Source organism: Danio aesculapii, chromosome 1, assembly GCF_903798145.1.
Source record: "Danio aesculapii chromosome 1, fDanAes4.1, whole genome shotgun sequence".
Classification (NCBI taxonomy): domain Eukaryota; kingdom Metazoa; phylum Chordata; class Actinopteri; order Cypriniformes; family Danionidae; genus Danio; species Danio aesculapii.
In genome coordinates this window covers 50,647,687-50,669,622 of record NC_079435.1, presented here as the reverse complement: position 1 = coordinate 50,669,622, position 21,936 = coordinate 50,647,687, and the positions used below count along the sequence as shown (strand labels likewise).

At 34.7% G+C, this 21,936-nt stretch overlaps 1 protein-coding gene across 1 annotated transcript in view; it reads right to left on the bottom strand.

The window, feature by feature from the left end:
* The window catches only part of trpc5a (transient receptor potential cation channel, subfamily C, member 5a), a 134,392-nt gene that overhangs the window by 33,589 nt on the left and 78,867 nt on the right, over nt 1–21,936 (bottom strand). The gene's annotated exons all lie outside the window — the stretch shown is intronic.

Here is a 21,936-nt window from a genome sequence, read left to right as displayed (position 1 = left end):
AAAAAAAAAAAAAAGAAAAATAATATTGACCTTAAAATGTTTTTAAAAAGACTTTCTCCAGAACAAAAAATATTATCGGAAATACTGTTAAAAATTCCTTGCTCTGTTAAAATTAATTTGGGAAGAAAAGAAAATTCACAGGATGGCTAATAATTTTGACTTCAACCACACATAAAACATTTTGCAGACATGCAGGTTTGTCATTTATAAGGTCTGCAATACTGACTATTTAGACAAACAAATGAGATCTATTTGAAAAGCTCACTGAATCACTGGCTGACTGGATTCAATCAAGACCAGATTAATGCAGGAATCAAACATTGCAGTGTTTTAGACACACTATGTTCTGCTACAGCTGTACCTGAATTATTTTTGCTGTCATACAGATAATATTGTGTCTAAAATCCTACTCACAAAATATTAAACTCTTACTGAATTGTTTATTAAATAAATATCACATTTCTTATCACAGTCACATAATTGTGAAAGCATTGCTTTTTCTGGTATTACTTTACCATATCATACAGTAGTATGTGCTGGAAAGTGTATGATAGCCAACCCTATGCCCGCATAACAGTTCTGCAGGGAATGGATGCTTTTCACACCGAGACCCCCCACACACAATTGTGTTCTTTTGCTTTTTTTTTTCCATTTTTCAATAGTGTGTTTATGGTTTTGTTGTTTGCTTCTGTATACACCAGTAGTGTTTGGCCTAATGAATATTTTCTGTTTCTTCATGTCTTGATTGATGTTTACAGTGTACCTGTTACTCCTCTCAGCAGATTACCTTCACTGAAGAACATTGTCTTGTAACAGATATATGCCTATGAATGAGCAAAGGGTTTTTAATTTAGAACTACAGTTTGAGAATTGTGTGCAGAGTTTAGAAAAAAGGTGACGCTGTGTTGAAAATGTGTGTAAGCAGTTGGAAAAAACTGTAAATGAGAATCGACTCATAAGTTTTGTTCAACAAACTATATGCAATTAGATTTTGTCCAAACCACAGACAATTGGACTTAGTGTTTGCACACGTGCCAAAGCATTTACAATTTGCTTAAATCAATAAGAAAAGGCAATCTGATGTGAACAATAAGCTAATTGTTCAGAGATTTTTCCAAAGCAATTGAGAAAAACTGTGAAACCAAATTTCTCCCCTGTGGTGTAATAATTTACAAACATTTTTCACAATTTGTTGTAAAAAAAAAATCATTAAATTGAACCAGAATAACAATTGTGTCACAAATTAGACATCTGTCATTTATATAAATCCCAACAAGTACTCAAAATTTAAATTAAAAAACCCCCAAAAAAACGGTAAATCTATTTGCATTTATTGCATAAACGTGGCTTGTTTTAAAGAACAGACCATTACTGTGATTCATTTCTCTGCATTTGTTGTTGATTGAACCGTGTGTGTTAACACATTTAGCTCTGAAATGCCACTCATGGTTTGCAGCTGAAAACGAATGTGATGACAGGAAGACAAACAGAACTGGCAAATGCAAATGCTTTTATAATTATTATGTTCTTAAAGGAAAGCTTCATCTTGCTCATATAATTGCAAACCTTGGCGGCTTTCTTTATATCTTGGAATGCAAAAACAGAAAACTCAGATAATTTAGTTGCTGCTTATAATAGGATAGAGAAAGAGGAACATAGACATATAAGATTGAACATATATAATTGAAAACACAATATATACACATAAAATTATATATCATTTTTTATTGTCTAAAATTTGATTAATTGTATCTATCTATCTATCTATCTATCTATCTATCTATCTATCTATCTATCTATCTATCTATCTATCTATCTATCTATCTATCTATCTATCTATCTATCTATCTATCTATCTATCTATCTATCTATCTATCTATCTATCTATCTATCTATCTATCTATCTATCTATCTATCACGATAAGCAGCGATCCAGGCTGGGCAGATCGCTAAAGAACTTCAAATCTGCCACTTTAATGAACTACAAATGCCATCATGAACTTCACTCACACACCTGGCCCAGATCCCTCTTGAGTGCAAACCCACACCGCTGAAGCAGTTCAGAAATAATCAGATAGACTATAGACACAGCACACACACATCATTGCTGAGTCTTGTTATACTGTTTTATGAACATTATGATGCGTTTCCCTAGCCTAGCCTTGCCGTATTTTACCTTTGCTTTGTTTCTTTGTTTACGTAGTTTGTCACCTGTACCTTAGTGGTGGGCAAATCGAGGCTTCGTGAAACACTGAAACAGTCTAAGCACATGTGTCGAAGCTTTGAAATCCTTAGAAACCCACCTCTACAGTGACACCTATTGGTCATTTTTAAGAGTTCCTGACTGGCATGCAGAGATAATGGGTTTGAATCCAGGGTGATACAGCTGTAAATGCTCTGTTCCTATCTATCTATCTATCTATCTATCTATCTATCTATCTATCTATCTATCTATCTATCTATCTATCTATCTATCTATCTATCTATCTATCTATCTATCTATCTATCTATCTATCTATCTATCTATCTATCTATCTATCTATCTATCTATCTATCTATCTATCTATCTATCTATCTATCTATCTATCTATCTATCTATCTATCTATCTCTCATTATTCACTGTAAAAAAAACACAGTTATTCATTTATATTGTTAAGGACAATCTTTAAAAATGATAGATAGATAGACAGACAGACAGACAGACAGACAGACAGATAGACAGATAGATAGATAGATAGATAGATAGATAGATAGATAGATAGATAGACAGATAGATAGATAGATAGATAGATAGATAGATAGATAGATAGATAGATAGATAGATAGATAGATAGATAGATAGATAGATAGATAGATAGATAGATAGACAAAGATGAATGGACAGATAGATAGATAGATAGATAGATAGATAGGGATCCTTAAAGGAAGGTAAGTCACTGGTTTGAAAACAAAGCAAGGGCGATTTAATCGTGACAGAATCTTCATTCTGGTTTGAAGCATTTCTTTAATGGTGCGGAACGTATTGTTATTATCAATCATTCTCAAAGCAGGAAGTGGAGGATAGATGGTGAAAAGCTTCTTCGGAGTATAAACAAAGCTAATTACCAGTTTAGCGCATTGCTGTAGGAGACTTGCTGGTAAGAGAGCGTCCTCAGAAACATCTGCTTTGAAATGAAGCGAGCCAAGAATTGACTCGCCTCATATTTCATGGCACATTTGTGATAAGTTATCTAGTGGCTGTAATGGAAAATGCTGCGTGGGATGACAACACGGCATGATAGATGAGTAACAACTCTTTCTCAGATTCAAAAGTTTCCATTGTTCTGCAGAGAAAGCAGTGGCTTCTGAACCAACCATTCGCCTCTGAACATCCACTAAACCCACAGTTAAAGGGATAGTTCACCCAAAAATCTAAATTCTGTCTTCGTTTGATCATCCTCCATCTTGTTCAAAACACATTTCATTTTCTTTCTTCTGTTGACCACAGTAGAAGTTGTTTGGGAAAAAAGTGGAAACTATGGTTGCATGTTTTCAGCTTTCTTCATAACAACAGAAGAACCACTTGACAGAGAGTAAGGCCCAATTCCAATTAATTTTTTTACCCCTTCTCCTTCCCTTTGGTCCTTAAAACAGAGTGTGAAGGGGAAGGGCTTCAAATTTACGCCTAAGAAAGGGGACAGCAGTACAACACCTGCACATGTCATCTTACTGTATGTCGCCGCGAGCTCTTACTTCATATGAGATCGACGATGGCGACTGCTGTTATTCCAGTTGAGTTATTTTTGGTATGCTGTATCAGGAAATCACCGAAGGCAACGATATGATGTTATCATAATGATATAATGTGGCAATAAGCTCGTAATTGTACTGTGCATTAATACGTAAACACAAGAAAACAACAATAACGGTATACCAGACACTGTAAAAAGGTCATTCCCAGCCACTGGACTTTTCTGACAGGGTATTTGAGTGTCATTGAGTGACAGATGTGAAAGTATGTTATGGGACTACTTTAGGAGTTATTTTTATGGATTATAAATAGATTATAAATTTAGCATTGTTTTAAAGCATGACCGTAAAACATGAACACCATTATAAATGTATTAAAAGATATATTTGTTTGTTGAAAAAATTCTTAGCAATGGCCAAAAAAATTTAATCAGGCTCATTATGGATACGCACCCCTGTATACATTTCTAGAGAGAGCAAAATAGGTCTCAGGAGCTACGTTCGATAAAGCATCGATTGACCAGTGTCCAACGCTTTCCCTAAACCCAACCGATAGTGTTTTCAAAAAGCACCGTTTGACCTGCGCCGGTAACACTTTATAATAACTACACACTATGAATCATTTATTAAGCATTAGCAAATAGTGAATTCATTATCTGTTTAGCATTTACTCTACATTAACAAACGTTAGTAAGCGGTTTATAACTGCAGCTACAAATGCTGTATTTTTGACTTACAACCACATTTATAATGCGCTTAATGATTGTGTTTTCATATTTTGTTAATGGTTTATTTTTCAATACTAAATGAAGTATTGCATTATTTACAAACCATTTGTGTTTAAGAGTAGTTGGAGGTTTTTACGATCATTCAGAATGAGTTAGTAAATGATTAACAAACTATTAAAATTAACATTTATAATTCTTATTATTCAGGCATACACTAATAGTTAATTTGTATGTTAATAAATGCTTTATTAACTCAACTTCATGCAGTTTTGTGACCTAATCTAAAGTGAGGACTATTTATGCTTTATAAATCCTTTATAAATGAAAATTAAAGGCTCAGTTAAATTCTAAGCAGGATGAAAAAAGAACATAAACGACATTATTCATTTCTATTCATTTAAATATACACAAATAAAACTGTGTCATATAAAAAATAAATCTTTGCAATCTTATCTTAAATAAAATTACCATACAGTTTTAACATTGCATCCTATTATATTGGTACATTATTATATTGCTGTTGTTTTATCCAATTTTATGTTGTATTTTGGCACTTCTGTTATTCAGCAATGTTTAAAATTGTTTAAATTTGACTTTTTTGTTTGACAAAGTTTGTTTATTGTTCTTGTTCATTTGATACTCAGCATTTAATTGTCATTCATAAGGGATTTATAAAGCATAAATAGTCCTCACTTTAGATTTGGTCACAAAACTGCATGAAGTTGGGTTAATAAAGCATTTATTAACATACATAGTAACCATTACTATATGCCTGAATAATAAAATATATAAACGTTAATTTCAATAGTTTGTTAATCATTTACTAACTCATTCTGAATGATTTTAAAAACCTCCAACTACTCTTAAATACATATGGTTTGTAAATAATATAATACTTTATTTAGTAATAAAAAAAATCAACCAGTCACAAATTATGACAGTACAATTTTTAAACACATTAAAAATGTGGTTATAAGTCAATAATACAGCATTTGTAGCTGCAGTTATAAACTGCTTACTAACAATTATTAATGTAGAGTTAATGCTTAACAGATAATGAATTCACTATTTGCTAATGCTTAATAAATTATTCATAGTGTGTAGTTATTATAAAGTGTTACTGTGTTTTAAAAAGCACCGATTGACCAGCGTCCAATGCCTTACTTAAACAAAACCGACAGTGTTTTAAAAAAACCCCAGAAAAGCCCTCGTGGTTGCCTGAATTTTACCACATTTTTTTAAAGATATTACCATGTTTTCACCCTAATATTTACTTGTTTATTTAATTTTTTGCCATTTTACCAGCTTTCTGGAACTGTTCTTCGACGGTATTCGAGTCTGGCGAAAAACAGTCGTGGTCAACTGGTCTGCTCTGCATCTCGAGTCCGCCGACCTATGTGGCGAGCCACTGAGCAAACTGGTAACAGCGGAAAGAAACAGAAGCCGTCAGCGCCACGTAGCATTAATTTTAAAGATGAAATGCAGCCATACGTACCTCTGGCTACATAATTTGTGCTCTCCAGAAATGTATACGGGGGTACGTATTCACAATAAACCTGTTTTGCAAAAAATACTTCAATTTGTGCATCTCCTAACTCGCATGTGCAGCCATGTTGCCATTGTAGATAGTGTATTCTGGGAGACTTTCGTACCCCTTGGTTTCTAGTGTGGTCCTGGAAAATCTCAGTTTCAAGGGCTCTCTAGCGCTTCCCCTTAGCCCTACGCCTTCCAGCTGAAGAGAATTGGGACACCACAAACCCTTCACATGAACTCGCAAAATGAAGGGTAGGGGTAAAGGGAAGGACTAAAGGGTAGAATTGGTATTGGGATCACCTAAATAGTGGGTAAATTTCCATTTTTGAGTAGACTTTCCCTTTAATCAGTGGTTTCCCACAATGCCTCGCTCAACCTCACCACAAAGAGTCCCATAGGAGAAGACAATGCGCCACTGCTTAATGAAGTAAGCTAATAGAAGCACCTGAACCCCAGGGAAAAGGTGTGGAAAAGGGGGAAAAGGAAGACTTAACAAAGAGCTTTGAGAAAGTAGATAGTACAGTAATTTCCTTATTTTATAATGAACTGTCTGTGATGAAGGGTCATTTCCCCATGCTTGACTTGCTGGTTTTCTTCCATGGTGTGAGAGCGACGCTACAGCAATAAGCTAAATCCCTTCATCATCCATCAATATGAACACTAACCTTCAGGCAGACCTTTAGCTAACAACACCATTCTTCAACCTGTCCACGAAATGAGACTGATAACATCCCAGCCTGCGACGGACTGTAGTAATGACTTACAACACGTGGCTTGCAAGTAAATAAATGGCATCTTGTATTTGGACCTGTGCGAATGGGCTTTTGAAGCAGGGGATGACGTTCACATGGAGTGCGAGATAAATGAAACGTATATCACTGTAAAGATGGACGAGTTTTTCTTTTCAATCTGATGTGAAGGAATTTATAGAATAATTTTTCGCTCACCTCCATATACACATGAAGATTAATTAACTAAAAGTACTGATGATACTTATCTAACAACATTTTTCAGAAAATTAGCTAAAAGCTTTTCAGGTAAGAAGCTATTATTATGAAAATAGTAATGCTTGTTGACAGACAGCAGCCAGGTTTCCATCCTAACATGAAGCAAGTCTTTTCAAAGGTTGCAAAAAAGAAAAAAACTGAAACAAACAAATGTGATTTAGGTGCGTTTCCATCAAGTTACTAGAGTGGCTGAGTGTAGTATTGGTAACCTAGTAACCAACAGTAAACAAGGCAAGCAAAAGGTATGGTCACATGGCTGTAATGTTTGCTACAGTACATCAGAGATTATTCAGCAAATTCATTTCCATTGCCTGTTACTCACATTAATCCTTTTTCACACAAGTTCAAAACCACATCAAGCGAGCTTAAAAACCTTTTGTGAATTAAGTTTTTAAAATAAAACTTAGCATTTCTGTCACTCATTTCTCATGTGATACTTTAAAATGTTCATTAACTCAGGGTGATGGAATGACAGCTTGTTACTGGGCAAAAAAATGGGAAATTTTGCTTAAAGATTTTATTTCTAACTAAAATTGTATTTGTTTAATAATTGAATAACTTTTTCTTGTTCATTGCTGTAAACAATTTGTATTATATAAAGCAGTATATGTGAATAAATGAATATATGAAGGAACAAATGATGTTTATACACAACAAAAACAGAAACAGACATCATTGGAAGGGCATTGTTTTGATGAAAAATGTTGAATTGTTTTCTCAGCGCTGTTTAATTATTTAAAAATATATATTTGATACACCATTGTCAATTTACAGTTTTACTAATGTAGGTTAACTGGAGGGGGAAAAAATGGAGGGAAAAAAACAACTTTGTTTTAATTTGTGTAGAAAATAATTACGGTGTTGAAACAACTTCTTAAAACTTTCCATGCAGAGATTCACAACCAGAGACAGTTTGCAGACATTTATGTTTAATTTGTTGAATAACACTATAAAAAATCTGTTCATTTTCAGGTTTTTATTATTTTTATTTATTTATTTATTTATTTATTTATTTATTTATTTATTTATTTATTTATTTATTGTTTTGGATTACATTTTGGGACCTTTATCAACTTTAACAACTTTTGATCTTGAAAGGTTAGAAAAAGTGACTTGTATTGAAAATTTTTATTTTATATATATATATATATATATATATATATATATATATATATATATATATATATATATAAATAAATCATTTTAAGGTTAAAATTATTAGCCCCTTTAAGATCAATTTTGTTTCTACTGTCTACAGAACAAACCATCATTATCCAATAACTTGCTTCACTTTAAGCTGTATAGAAGTGTCTTGAAAAATATTTAATCAAATATTATTTACTGTCATCATGGCAAAGATCAAATAAATCAGTTATTAGAAATGAGTTATTAAAACTATTATGTTTAAAATATGTTGAAAAAAATCTTCTCTCCGTTAAACAGAAATTGGGGAAAAAAATAAACAGGGGCTAATAATTCTGACTTCAACTGTGTGTGTGTGTATATATATATATATATTATTCCCAGGGTTGGTATTGTAAAATATATTTATTCTTATTAATATATTTATACTTATACAATATATTGTTTCAAACTACAAAAAAAAAAATGGGTTAAGTAAATAGTGTATAAGTAAATAGTTAAGTAAACTATAAATACAATTACAAAAAATTATTTACAGATATAATTACATGAATGTATTCATCAGTCATAGCTACATTGAAAATTAGTTTCAGTGTAAGAAAATTTTAGTTAAAGCCACTTGATATAAAGCAGGACAGAGCACAGATTGAGATCCCATAGTGAAATTCGCAATCATAAATAAATGGATAACTTTTAAGTTACAAAATATTTAATTGCATTTAATTCACAATTAAATTCTCTTTCTGAGAAACATTTCTGAATGATTTCACACAGAACTTGTGAATCTGGATGACAGTATTTGTTTTAGTTTATATAAGAATAATATCCACTTTTATTAAGTAATGATATCCACTTTTATTGATGAATATAAGGTAACACTTTATTTTGATGGTCCATTTGAGTATTAGTAGACTGTCTGCTTAATATCTGTTGATATTGCTCCTTCAACAGACATTTAACTGACTTGACTAGACTAGAACTAGAAACTTTGCAAGTACATGTCAACTTACACTAACCCTAACCCCAATCCTAACCCCAACCTAACAGTCTACTTATAATCTAATGAGAATTAGTTGGCATGTAGATGCAATGTAACTTAAATTCAACAAACAGACCATCAAAATAAAGTGTGACGGAATATTCTGAGTAATAACAACTTATAACTGCTAATCAACCTATAGGTATATTAATACAAGAAGTTATCAAATTACTCGTCTTCCCCCTCCCAAAGAAACAAGTGTAGTCTATTACTTTATTAGTTCAACACAGAGCGACCTTCACACATCGGGTCAAAAGGTGAACAGAAGGACAGACAATGATGTAATCTGTTGTTCTGCCTTGTTTGACAGAAAGCGATTACAGAACAACAGATGTCCTGTTCATGTTCTGGTTGCTAGGGAGCAGTATGCTAATGAGGATTGATCTGGAGCTCTGATAATGCAAAGAGTTTAGGCTGCTTTACTGACTCTAATGCAGAGTCAAAGAATACATTAACTTGCCCTAATGCTGCGCTCACCTGCCTGATATGCATTTGACCTCGCATAGACCAAGGCCTGACAGTGTTCAGATGCTGAAGTCATGCTTAAAAATGTATGAATTCACTACATAACAAAAAGGCCTCTGAAACGAATTGTGTTACTTTTTTAAGGTCTGAGTAAAATCAGTTCTGACCCATTTTTGGTTATTTTCAAGGGATGTTTGAAGTCAGCTCTCTTGAAGTTTAGAGAAGTGTGCAACATGAGTAGGTTAACACATTATAAATGTTTTTTTATCTGACAACTAGAAGATTTGAAAAGATAAGTTTCAAGATAACTCTTAAGTTTGAACAACATACAGTATCTACTGTACCAATAACACTTATTTGTAGAAGCTCTTAATATTTTAAATGACAAAACAGTTACATTTGACTTCTTCATGTAAATCCGTTATATAAAATGTGGTTCTAGAAAATGCATATTTACTTTTGCTTTCAGAATGGCAACATTGACTATTAACAGCATCTAAAAGTACAATATACACTACCTGACAAAAGTCTTGCTGCCTATCTAAGTTTTTGGAACAACAAATAATAACTTGAATTCAAAAGTGGCTTATATGAAAGGCAAAGGCCTCTAGATAAGATAGGCCAAAATAAAATGTGATCATGCCTTGATTTTTTATTATTTAATTAGGACAGTAAGGTCTGACTTTGCTTAGACAAAAGTCTTGTCACTTAACAGAAATAATGTAGAGTATAGAATATAAAGTCATGGTGCAATGGAAAAAGAATGAATATTGTGTATGACTCCATGAGCTTGAATGACTGCATCCATACATTTCTGCAATGACTCAAATAACTTAATAATAAAGTCATCTGGAATGGCAAAGAAAGTGTTCTTGCAGGACTCCCAGAGTTCATCAAGATTTTTTTAATTTATCTTCAATGCCTCCTCCATCTTACCCCAGACATGCTCAATAATGTTCATGTCTGGTGACTGGGTTGGCCAATCCTGGAGCACCTTGACCTTCTTTGCTTTCAGGAACTTTGATGTGGAGGCTGAAGTATAAGAAGGAGTGCTATCCTGCTGAAGAATTTGCCCTGTCCTGTGGTTTGTAATTCAATGGGCAGCACAAATGTCTTGATACCTCAGACTGTTGATGTTTCCATCCACTCTGCAGATCTCTCGCACGCCCCCATACTGAATGTAACCCCAAACCATGATTTTTCATTCACCAAACTTGACTGATTTCTATGAAAATCTTGGGTCCATGCGGGTTCCAATAGGTCTTCTGCAGTATTTGTGATGATTGGGATGCAGTTCAACAGATGATTCATCAGAAAAAAAAATCTGCCTTCTGCCACTTTTCCAAATAATAAACTAGAAGTCAAGTTATTTTTTGTTGCTTTTATAATTGGGATCGACGACAAAACTTCTATCAAGTAGTGTAAATGAATTCCGAAAATGCACCAGTAACATATTAATTATATTGTATTCAGTTGGCAATCACATTTATTAAACATGTAGTTTTAGTATTTCCTTAACATGAAGTTATTACATCTTTTGCTAATTGTTAAGGTGAGCTTTTGAAGTATTTGTTATTCCTCAAACCTTAACTTCTCAATGGCTGAAGAAGGTAAATTATATGAATCTATAGGATGAACTTGGGGAATGTAAATAAATGTGACCCTGGACCAAAATAAAAGTCATACATTGCTTATCTATGGGTTAAAATTATTGATTGATCATTAACATCAATAGAATATTAAATAAAGATCAGGTTCTATGAAGATATTTGGTAAATATCCAATTGTAGATTTATAAAAATATTTTGATTTTTGATTTTTTAACCCCAAGATAGCAGATTTTCAAATAATTGTATCTTACTGTACATCAATGGAAAGCTTATTTATCCAGCTTTCAGGTAATGTATACTGTAAATCTCAATAAAAAAGACACTTATGATACTTGTTTTGTGTTCCAGGGTCACAAATGATCAGAACTTGTTCATTTTTGGCTGAATATATATTGTACAATGAATACGCAAAATATACTGCAGTGCAGCCACCAAATAAAAAAACACATCTTAATGTTTTCTTTTTCCGCAACCTCACAAGACTACAGAGGAAAAAACCCAAAAGTGCACTTGTGCACTTGCAGCTTTTTCATTTCTGCCAAATTAAGTTGCCACTGGTGATCTTGCTGTTCCCCAAACCTCACACACAGCACCTCCTAAATCTTTTAAAATGGCTCTTTTCTTGGAAATTGTCTCTTTAAGGGTACAATGCTTCCCAAATCCCTTTGAAACTCTCAGCTGTGAAAAGGCTTTGTGCATCAAAGTTTCTCAATATAAGCTGCTGGACTAAATTGCATATCTGGCATTAAAATAGGAGGTGAATAAAAACCCAAGTACAAAAGAGTGCAAGAAAGATGAAGAGAGAGAGAAGCAATGGTGTTTTGTTTTCATCCTCAGTGCAATAAAATAATGGTTTATATTCAAACGGGTATAAAAAAAAAATGATCATTAAAATCTCATTATACACAAGCTCCTCAGCTATGACGCCCAATAACAAATTTTAGAGTCTAAAAAAGCGTTGTGATATCCACAAAATGTGAACAAAGTTTCTCATTTCTTCACACTGAGAGAAAATATGAACCATATGAAATGCATGGAATGGACTAAAGGTTATTCAGGTACATAAGCACTCTCTTTAGATTAGTGAACAAGGTCTATTTAGCTGCCACTTTGACTTTATTTGAGTAATGGAACTTGCAGACTCGACAAGGCAGAGAAAGTACAGGCTACAGGCTACTTTAAGTCACGTTAGTATGAGTTATCGGCATGTCAGTGGCATCTACAGGAATCGAGATCTGAAACTACAGCTTCTCATTACGTTCTCTGAAATCAGAAGACAATACGTGTGAAAAACAGTCATCTACAGGTAAACCAAGCTAGCTGCCTCTTTCAGGATTACATGTAGCAGATTGTGTGCACCTTGTATGGAATTTATGTGATGCAAGATCTGTGATATAAATAGCAATGTTTCAGGCATTAATCATAGCCAAAATAAAAAATATTTTGGTAGTGAATGGTGATTATTCTGGCTAAAACACTCACTAGCCACTGTCATGGGTACACCAGTCCAACTGCTCGTTAATGCAAATTTCTAATCAGCCAATCACATGGCAGCAACTCAACACATTTAGGCATGTAGACATGGTCAAGATTATCTGACATTGAATGTGGCTTGGTTGTTGGTGCCAGATGGGCTGGTCTGAGTATTTTAGAAACTGCTGATCTACTGGGATTTTCACACACAACCATCTCTAGCTTCCAGAGAATGGTCCGAAAAAGTGAAAATCGCCAGTGACCGGCAGTTCTGTCGACGCAAATGCCTTGTTGATGCCAGAGGTCAGAGGAGAATGGCCAGACTGGTTCGAGCTGATAGAAAGGCAACAGTAACTCAAATATTCACTCATTACAACTGAGGTATGCAGAAGAGCATCTCTGAACGCACAACACGTCAAACCTTGAGGCGGATGGGCTACAGCAGCAGAAGACCACACCGAGTGCCACTCCTGTCAGCTAAGAACAGGAAACTGAAGCTACAATTCACAAAATTGGACAATAGAAGATTGGAAAAACGTTGCCTGGTCTGATGAGTCTCCATTCCTGCTGTGACATTTGGATGGTAGGGTCAGAATTGGCATCAACAACATGAAGACTGGACCCATCCTGCCTTGTATCAACAGTTTAGGCTTCTGGTGGTGTAATGGTGTGGGGGTTATTTTCTTGGCACACTTTGGGCCCATTAGTACCAATTGAGCATTGTGTCAACACTACAGCCTACCATGTCCATCCCTTTATGACCACAGTGTACCCATCTTCTGATGGCTACTTCCAGCAGGATAATGCGCCATGTCATAAAGCGTGAATCATCTCAGACTGGTTTCTTTAACATGACAATGAGTTCACTGTACTCAAATGGCCTCTACAGTCACCATATCTCAGTCCAATAGAGCACTTTGGGATGTGGTGGAAGGGGAGATTCGTTTCATGGATGTGCAGCTGACAAATCTGCAGCAAATGCGTGATGCCATCATGTCAATATGGACCAAAATCTCTGAGGAATATTTACAGTACCTTGGTGAATCTATGCCACAAAGGATAAAGGCAATTCTGAAGGCAAAAGGGGTCTTACCCAGTACTAATAAGGGGAACCTAATAAAGTGGCCTCCACATACTTTTTGTTGCTTTCTAATTTTAGGGTTATCTTAGCTTCACTGCTAATAAAACAGCTAATTTAAGGGACATCAGCTATGCAAACCCTACACCGTAGTCTCCCCCTTCTCAACACACACAGATCTCCTTCAACCTCCCCTAATAAGCATTCGGCTTGCTCGATTTCATTTTGCACAGTTCGGGTCAGATGTGATTTAAATGCTAATTCATTTAGCCTCTTCAGTTCCCCCAGCTTGTTGCTGCAGTGCCACTGTGGTTCTGTGGAGGAAAAGCTGATCACAAAGACACTGTTAGCAGAGCGTCAGTCTCTCTTTAGCAGAGTATGAGCAGTCTAGCAGATAATACACCGCTGGCTCTAGGACAGATGACACTCCAGCCAAAAGTTCACCGATCATCATGCCAGCTTTCACTTGCTTTGTACAGAAGGGGAGTTAATATCCATTGCTATATGTATGCTATAGAGCTGCACAATTAATCGGAAAAAGAGTGCGATCTCGATTCAACCCCCTAGACGATCTTGATCCTGCATTTCTACGATTCTGCCAATCATATTTTCAAGTTCAGGAGAGAAGCAAAGGCGGCTGCACATACATTGCTAAGCGAAATGGACACCTCCAAATGATGTTGAAAGAGCCATATACTGTATTTATAAGATATAATTCACCTAAAAATGTCATTTTTGTCTTCATATAATGCTGTATTCACGGCCGGGAAATCACACGTGATGTAAGCTGCTGACCGTGAGCTGTTATCACAGAGAGGGCGGGCGCACAACCTACCTAATGATAGATGCGCGCGCGTTTACTTTAATGAACAGACCCTGCATAGGCTGTGAGTAACAGGTAATAAAGTTGTAAATAATATTCAGTTTGTGGCACAGAGTGATGGTTTGAGAGCTGCGCGCGAAGTATGAACAGCACTTAGCAGTGAAAATGAAACCGAAAGCGTACACATCATTTAAAAAATCATATCACATTTTAGAGTTATGATTGCGACAAGCGTTTGATGTGTTTTTCTTTCATAGCGAACACAGTTGTGCATGAAAATAAATGTTTACAGTGTCAGTATAACTACTCTAGCCTATATAATGTTGATTTTCCAGTGAATTAAATGGCCTAAAAATGTTGTCAATGACAGATTGCTAGCACAGGCCTATTTCTCAAACATAATTCAACATCAGAGTTATTATAAGTAGAATAGAATTATTTATAGAAACCAGTGGACCTACACATAATATTATTATTGTTGTTTTACCATATGTTTGAGAAAAAACAATTATAATTGCGACTCATATTAAGCTTTATTTTACATCTACAGAATCATGAGAAAATCGTGATTTTAATTTTAAGCAACAAAAAAAAAAAAAAATATATATAAAAAAATACATCGCGATTCTCATTTTAGCCAGAATCGTGCAGCTATAGTATGCTATATGTAATTGCAATTCATCAAACACACAGTTACTGACATCGATATAACTATAAATAATTGAAGTTAATGAGAATACACATACTGTTTACGCACACACACACACACACACACACACACACACACGCACACACACACACACACACACACACACACACACATTATATACAGTTGAAGTCAGGATTATTAGCTCCCCTGAATATTTTTTTTCACAATTTCTTTTTAACGAAGAGGAGATTTTTATAATAATCTAATAACTGATTTCATTTATTTCTGCCATGATGATAGAGCATAATATTTTATTAGAAATTTTCAAGATACTAGCATTCAGCTTAAAGTGCCGTTTAAAAGGTTCATTCATTAATTTCCTTTTCAGCTTAGTCCCTTTATTAATCTGGGGTCGGAACATGTTAGTATAATTCATGTACTGTTACTGTAAAGTGTTACCACTTTAATTAATCATAACACCTCAATTTTGTGATTGGACAAACATTTGGCTCTGCCTGTAAAGTTTCACCATCTGCTTTTATGCTCCACTTTCCAATAAGAGAAAGACGGCATTTTTCATTGCACAAATATGTGCTTGAACCTTAAGCAGTGCACCGGCATACAGACAGCCTCAAAGCCACTGAATCATAATTTAATGGGTCTCCAAAGAGCTATGTTCATAAATTGTGTCCAGATATGACAGACAAACGCTCTAATATGCAAGAAAAACGGTCATATTCCTGTCCAAGCTCTACTAAGCAGCGGTTTAGCAGACATCAGCAGCAGAATCCCAGGGCAGCGCCACATGACAGCCTGACTCAGAATAAACAAGCTGTAAACACTTCCTCTGATTTCCTACGTGAGGAATCATCAGGACATGTTCTCCAGGGCACAATCCACCAGCGAGAACTTCTACAACCTGTACACTCACTCACTCACCAGCAAACCCACAGAACAGATAAAAATAACCGCTGCCAGTGATGGAGTATGAACAAGAGGGAGAGATTAAGAGATGGAGGCGGAGGCCAGCGAAAAAAATGGAGAGATGCAGAAATGCAAGTGTAAGACTCTGGAGTGAGGAGTAATCGCTCCCAGCTTCTTCTTTTTTTTCCTGAGCGAGATCTGTCCCTGTTTGTACTGTACTGGAGGAGCGGAAATGAAAGAACAGAGAATGCGGAGGGGATGGATGACAAGAAAAATTTAAGTCATAGAGCACCTAGATGAGGCAGAATAAGTTAGAAGAGTTGGATTCTAACTTGCTTTTAAAGAAACACTCCACTTTTAAAAATAAAAATTGGCTCCAAAGATTAACAGTTGAATTAATAAATTTTTTAATCCATTCAGCTTATCTCTGGGTCTGATGGGTGCACTTTTAGCTTAGCACAAATTATTAAATTGGATTAGACCATTAGCATCGCACAGAAAACCTAAAAAATAATAATAATTTCAATAATTTACCAATTTATCATGTACTAAGACCAACAGAAAATAAAAGTTGCTATTTTATAGGTCAATATGGCTCTGAACTATACTCTCATTCGGTCGAAATAATGTAGCAACTGAAAGAGTCGGGGACAACAGTGGTGAGGATTTACATGAAGCTTTATTAAACAATAGTCAGGCAGGTAATGGTCAAAACAGGAGCAAACTGGAGCATACAGGTAATCCAAAGCGTATGCAGAAAAGCAGGCGAATGGTCAGGACAGGCAGCAAAACAACATAAAACAAACAAAGCAAAGGTCAAAAAACATGGTAGGCAGGACAAGGAAGCGCTCTTACAGATAAACAAGACTCAGCAACTAGTGTGTGTAAATAAGGTGTAAATAAGGTGTAAATAACCTGATAAATGAGGCAGTTTTTTGATGTGATGTGCTATATTTTGGGTTAAAAAAATAAAAGTATCATCTAAAAATGATTCCTACTTTTAGAAATGCATGCAAAGAATGAAATGCACCTGGATCAGATGCTCAAGGAAAACAACTAAAAGTAGTGGAGTATCCTGTGCATTAAAAAATAATGCCAGAGAACCCACTGTGTTAAAATAATGACGTCAAGGGGTCCTGACCAAATGTCAAAATATGACAAGCTGGGAGTGAGAATGTGTTTGTGCAAAAGGACTGTGGGAGATACAACGCTATTGATTTAGGCTTACTCTTGGCAGATGTCACGGCCACTGTCCTCGCTGCGCTGAAAAAATGCTGTTTCAGGGTTATATAAATAGGCATTGTAAACTCTGCCTGCTGGCATCTTAAACTGGCAAAAGGTCCCAGTGTTCCGTACAATCTGTAAATACAGCTTTAATACCCTGAATTCAATTATGATGAACAATACTAATGTATAATTCAACAATTTAAATGATGCAATCCCTCATAATTTATATTTAATCGCACCGCTAAGCTCAAAACAACACCAAACTGTCCACGTTAAATGATTCATGGCAGAAACTCAGATTAGGGACTTCACTTTTTTCTTTTAGCAAATAATCAAATCAAATATTAATGAATGTCACAGCGGTGATGATATTGTGCAGAGCAGACTGTAAAAGCATTGATTTTAGTTTACCAAATCATGGAATGGAATCATAAAGATGCAGCAGAGCTCAATGAGCTGTAAAGTGGTTTAATCGATACATAAGCTGTTATACAGTAGGTTACCGTGAGGCAAATTGAAAGATATAATTAATGCTTCACTGAAACCGATGATTCAGAATATGCATGAATGTCACAACAGCAAACATCAGATCATGAGAAAATTAGACAATCTTCTGAATAAATCAAATCGTGCAGCCACCTGGTTTCTCTACAGCTGCGAACATGTTTTAATGAAATGTTTGGCTTTTATATGTTGCCTTTTTATGAGAGCTGCATTTTGTTATTGCAGAATCAAAACTTTTCTCTTGATCTTAAATCACGACTAACATGACATGACTGTTTTATGTACAGTTGAAGTTAGAATTATTAGTCCCCCTGAATTATTAGCCCCCCTGTTAATTTTTAATCCCTGATTTCTGTTTAACGGAGAAGAGATTTTTTCAACACATTTTTTATATTTTTATTTTTAATATTTTTTAATATTTTATATTTAGTATTTTTATTTTTAATTTTCATTTCTAATAACTGATTTATTTTATCTTTGCCATGATGACAGTAAATAATATTTTGCCAGATATTTTTCAAGACACTTCTATACAGCTTAAAGTGAAATTTAAAAGGCTTAACTGGGTTAATTAGGTTACCTAAGGTTATAGTAATTAGGCAAGTTATTGTATAAAGATGGTTTGTTCTGTAGACTATTGAAAAACAATAAATAGCTTAAAGGGGCTAATAATTTTGACCTTAAAATGGTTTTTAAAAAGATTAAAACTGCTTTTATTTTAGCTTAAAAAAAACAAACAAGACTTTCTCCGAAATAAAAAATATTATCAGACATACTGTGAAAATGTCCTTGCTCTGTTAAACATCATTTGGGAAATATTTAAAAAAAGATAAAAAAAAAATCAAAAGGGGGGCTAATAATTCAGACTTCATTCATTTCATTCATTCATTTTCTTTTCAGCTTAGTCCCTTTATTAATCTGGGGTCGCCACAGCAGAATGAACCGCCAACTTATCCAGCATATGTTTTTTTTTATGCAGCTGATGCCCTTCCAGCTGCAACCCATCTCTGGGAAACATCCATACACACTCAGTCACACTCATACACTACAGACAATTTAGCCTACCCAATTCACCTGCACTGCATGTCTTTGGACTGTGGGGGAAACTGGAGCACCCAGAGGAACCCCATGCAAACGCGGGAGAACATGCAAACTCCACACAGAAACGCCAACTGACCCAGCCGAGGCTCGAACCAGCGACCTTCTTGCTGTGAGGCGACAGCACTATGTACTGCGCCACCGTGTCGCCATTCTGACTTTAACTGTATGTAATGCAATGTGTATTTAGTGCATTTATTGTGTATGTCCATACACCCAAAGCGCTTCATAGTCATGACGGGGGTTTCTACACACCTCCACCAGTGTGCAGCATCCACTTGGATGATGCGACAGCAGCCACAGGACAACAGCACCAGTGGGCTCACCACACACCAGTGATTGGTGGAGTGCCGAGAAAGTGATAGAGCCAATTAGGTGAATGGAGATGATTGGGAGGCCATGATGGGTAAGGGCTGATGGAGGGAGTTTGGCCAGGACACCAGGGTTACACCCTACTCTTTACAAGAAGTGCCATGGGATTTTTAATGACCACAGAGAGTCAGGACCTCGCCTTAACGTCTCATCCAAAAGACAGATATTTATGTGTGCATAAATATAATAGTTAGTTACTTCATTATGGTGGCTTGAGAAAGCCAATATACTGTTATGCTACATACACTTACTATTCTTCTTCTTCTGAGACTAATTCCTCTATGCATCTCCTCCTAGACCGTTCATACTATAACCACCAAACTAACTCCAGACCTCCAAACTGGTCTGACTCGGGTTGCTATATATTTTCCAACTGATCCGACTTACAGTTTTCTGAAAACTAACCCTGAAAATTCGGAAAAGTCCCATTGACTTAACATTGGACCAAACGTTGTGATGTCATATCTTTGCACCAGACTGTCATACAGGCATAAGGTTGGGCTCAATAAACTTAGACTACCAATCTGCCAATCACTGATGACCATTCAATTTACTAGCCACACCCTAGCAACTGTTCTGTAGACTTCCATTGTAAAAAAACTGCCATTGACTTTACATTGGACATGCTAATAACATATCAATTCATGCTAACAATATACTAATCCATACTAGAAACATACTAACAACATACCAATCCATACTAGAAACATGCTAACATATATGTAGTTATCTATTTCGACTGTTTCAGACTTCTTAAAAACTACTTAAATTATTAAATTATAAAATCAAATTAGGCTTTCTCAAGCCACCGTAAAGTTTGTTCATGGACTTTACTTTTCTAGTTTAAAGGTATCCTTGTTACAGGGCAACTGTTCATTGAACTATTGTGTAATAATAATTAATTAAAAGCACTTACCATATGGAAATGGTAAAAACTTTAGTTAATTGTGTGTAATTATGTAAATATAAAGTCCTTACTTTAGATTAGGTCACAAAACTTGATGTAATTGAGTTAATTAAGCATTTATTAACATACAAATACTTTGAGAATGAATAATAATAGCTTATTAATCATTTACTTACGGATTCTGAATGATCTTTAAAAAAACCACAAACTATTCTAAAATAGCTGCTTTGTAAATAATCCAATATTTAATTTAGCAATGAAAAATTAATCATTAACAAAGTATGAACACAATCATTAAGCACATTATACTGTACATGCGCTTATAAGTCAATATTTGGTTATAAAATAATTAATAAACTATTTGCTAATGCTTAATGAATTATTCATATTATAGAGTGTTACTGTATTTAGTAATTAGGTATTTTATTAATATTCAAATCACAAGGAAATGATCTGCAAAAAAAGTAAATATTGATAAGTAAAACTGCGATAACACTTTATTTTGATGGTCCATTTGAGTATTAGTAGACTGTTGAAGGAGCAGTATCAACAGATATTAAACAGACATTTAACTGACAATAAGAAACTTTGCAAGTACATGCCAACTTACACTAACCTTAACCCCAACCTAACAGTCTATTAATAATCTATTGAGTATTAGTTGGCATGTAGATGCAATGTAACTTAAATTCAACAAACAGCCCATCAAAATAAAGTGCAACCATCTTTTTCCTTATCCTTACATTTTCAAAATTGTATCAGAAAGATAGTGTTTAATAAGAAAACTATGACCACATAATTCAGGGTTAGTTCATTAGCATGTACCTTTGTGTTCATATTTAAATCCAGATGTGTTGTTTCTGAAACAAAGAGCTCCACTTTGGATACAGTTCAATATTAACAATTATTCACACACAGCATTCTTTAGAAACATGTGCCAAAATTAATAAATGACCATATGGGTGTTTTCAGACTAATTAGAAATAATAACTTAATCAATTACACACACACACACACACACACACACAAACACCCAAACCTGTCTAAATTTCTTGCTTCTGCTGAATAGAAATAGGTGGTCAATCGGTGCTTTTTAAAACACTATCGGTTGGGTTTAGGGAAGAGGGTGGTTGGGGGAATTGATCGGTTGGTCAGTCAGTCGACAACAGCCTCTGGTGGATTTACACAAGAACAGCAGGCATGCAATGAAAAAAAAATGATGTCTGCAAAATATTATTCATAATATTTATTCATAATATCATAATATTAACTTATAACTAGTAATATTTAATTTAATCTGATTGTTTAAATTCAGCCCAAATAAATTGTTTACAACCCCTTAACTTTTAGTTTTAAATTTTTGTAAATTCAAGAAATCATCTCGCGAGAGAAATTTAAGATCTGAAAAAGCATGCACAGCAATAATATATATGATTTCTTGAATTTACAAAAATTTAAAATATATAATATAAAATATATATATATTATCTTCAAGCTGACTTTATTCATGTTTAGTTGAGCTTGCTTCCAATTTTGAAACAGTTTGACTAACTTTAACCAAATTAAATGCCTTACAGTGTATCCTACCATACCATACAGTGCAAAACAAAGTATTTTATCAATAAA